We start from the raw sequence: 3126 nt of genomic DNA, 5'->3' as shown, positions 1-3126 counted from the left end.
CACGCACACACTCACGCACGCAGATACAAGCACGCGCGTGCACGCACATACGCGCACACGTACGAACGCACGCATGCCCATTGTTTGGCGTTAATGTCATTGACGTGATGTGCATCCAGTTAAAGAATTAGATTATGCTCTGAAGTTTGCATTTCGGTTTTGCGAAATTTACAGTAACGATGAGAGGTTCCAGGAAACCAGTATTTACAGTTGATAAAACACCCTAAGCCACTGTTGCATGTAGATTACATCATTATAGATTACCCGGTGGTAGAACCAAGACAATGCCATATATGTATATACACACACCTGCGCGCGCGCGCACACACACTCACACACACACACACACACACACACACATCCTGCGTTTTTTCTCTACGTCCCCTTTCTCTACGCCTGTCTCTGCGTAAATCTCTATTAAATATATATATATATATATGCAACAGTATATACCGTGACGGGCGTAAAAGCGCCTATATATACCATTAATTATTTTCAGGGTTTTTTATTTGATGCCATATAGGCCTACATGTTAAAGTGCGTTCACGAAGAGACATTCACTTATCTTTCCGCACGTAGGCCTCGCTGTGAGTAGCTGCCAACACGCACGTACACACGAAGCGTTCTCATGCGCAGTCTTTTACAAAGAGTAATGCCGCAGGTAACGCAGCTAATGTATCGACGTAGGCACTACAAACGTGCGATACTACCCACTATTAAACACCGTGTATTATGACCAGTGCATCTCTCTATATGTCTCTCATCGTAGCTCCAATTACGATAGAGTGGAACACAAGCGCCTCTGGCGGTGAGACAGACCATTATGCCTCTGAGCCAAGATGCAATGTATAGCGAGTAAATCTAATAACAGGCGGGTCTGTATGAAAAAAAAAACTAGCGTATAAATCGATATCATGTGGCGTACGAATCGATGATACCTGAGCAGGAAGCAGGCATGGTCGCTTACTCACACACGAACGTAGCGTGACAACACGCACACCTCAAACAATAGTTAACTTAATCCGCACATCTGTGTACTATCTATTTTTGACATCACCACCTTCCACCCCTTACCAAGGAACGTATGCCTTGTTGCTGTTCAAAGATGTTATTTTATTCTGTTATTATTATTATTATCATCACCGTCATCATCACCGTCATATCTTCATTAATCCTTGTTATTGGCGTGCCACTGTTGCTATCGTTATTTTTGTTAAAAATTCTTCCGCGCAAGCTCGGATCACAGCCGCCAACCGTCTCACACAGGCGGCGTGACAGCGGCTGCTGCAGAGAGCAGCGGCTGCTGCAGAGAGCAGCAGCAGCAGCCCAGAGCAGCCGCCCGCGGAAAACACGCCGCCAAGCCGATGATTAGGCAATCGCGTTATGGGAACGGGGGTGGTCACGCGACGTCACGCGATGCGTTATCTGTGTTACGCAGAGGTGCAGTCGTTCAGTAGCTTGTTATTCGGCTGCCGTCTTTAATTGTAACGAGATTCGCAGCGTGAAGCATGATGGAAAACGTCTGCTGCTGCCGTGTCGCCGAGAAAAACACCATTAGGTTTCTCTCTTTCTATCTATCTGTTCTTTCTTGCTCTCTCGCTCGCTCTCAACGCACATACTCATCCTCTGTCTCTAACTCTCTCTCTCTCTCTCTCTCTCTCTCTCCTCTCGATCTCTCTCGCTCTCTTCTTTATCTCTCTTCTTGCTCTCTCTTTTGTTTTCTCGTCTCTTCTCTATCTCTCGTCTCTCTATCTCTTTCTCTATACTCTCTCCCTCTATTCTCTCTCTCTCTCTGTCTCTCTCTCTCTCTTCTCAGTCTCTCTCTTCTCCTCTACTCTCTCTCGCTCTCTCTCTCTCTCTCTATATATATATAGTTGTTCAGCCGAATTTGTGTGTTCGCGCATAACTAGAGAACTCCGCAGCCTAGAGGAAAACTAAATATATTTTCAGAATCAGCACGTCTGGGAGGGAAACAAAATTTCAAAAAAGTTAAAAAGTTAAAAATTTATAAGAATTCTATTCATCAATAGATGTATAGACGTACATTTTAACATTATACATCACGTACGTGTGAATCCATGGTGTATAACCATAACGGACCAGAACTGTACATAACGGACATAACGGACCAGACAGACTTTCCACTGTAGCCGAATGGATAAAGCATCAGACTCCTAAACCATTGATTCTGGGTTCGAATCCCACCTCGGGAAATGCTTTGTTTCTTTACTTTTGGACTGTTTAGTATGTACTTCTGCCGTATTCACTGTTAATTTCAAAATTTTCAAAATTTTTTGTTACCACATTTAAATGTTTAGTAAAAATCAAGAATAAACTATGGTAGATGATAATGATTGCGCAAACTGACGGGAACACTTCACGGAAGCCTATGTAGGTTACATATTAAATATTATTATATTTTCTATATAATTTCATTTTTCATTTATAAGTTTTGACTTTTATATTTTAATGACTTTTATCTTTTGATTTCTTATTATTTTTTACTGTTGGGATGGGATGGGATGGGATGGCATGCGATGGAATGGGATGGGATGGGATGGAATGGCATAGCACGGGATGGTATGGGATAGGATGGGATGGGATGGGATGGGATGCGGTGCGATGGGATGGGATGGTATGGCATGGCATGGCCTGGGATGCGATGAGATGGGATGGGATGGGATGGGATGGGATATGGGATGGGATGGGATAGGATGCGGTGCGATGGGATGGGATGGGATGGCATGGAATGCGATCGATGGATGGATGCATGGATGGATGCATGGATAGATAGATAGTTAGATTTTCTTTGGCTATTTTCCTTTCAACCAAGCGGTCACCAACTGAGTAACGCCACTAATTTCCCAGGGCAACGCCGGGTATCCCGCTAGTATATATATATATACGTATATATATATATGCACGCACGCACGCACGCACGCACGCACGCACCGCACGCACGCACGCATACACGCACGCACGCACGCACGCACGCACACACACGCACACACATATACACACGTCCTACCCACGTCTCTCTCTACTCTTCTACGTTGCTTACGCCCTACCCATGTCTCTCTCATCCTACCCACGTCTCTCTCGGCCTACGCACGAGTTGCTCGCTCT

This window comes from Priapulus caudatus, unplaced genomic scaffold (assembly GCF_000485595.1).
Source record: "Priapulus caudatus unplaced genomic scaffold, Priapulus_caudatus-5.0.1 Scaffold541, whole genome shotgun sequence".
NCBI lineage: Eukaryota > Metazoa > Priapulida > Priapulimorpha > Priapulimorphida > Priapulidae > Priapulus > Priapulus caudatus.
This window is presented reverse-complemented; position numbering follows the sequence as displayed.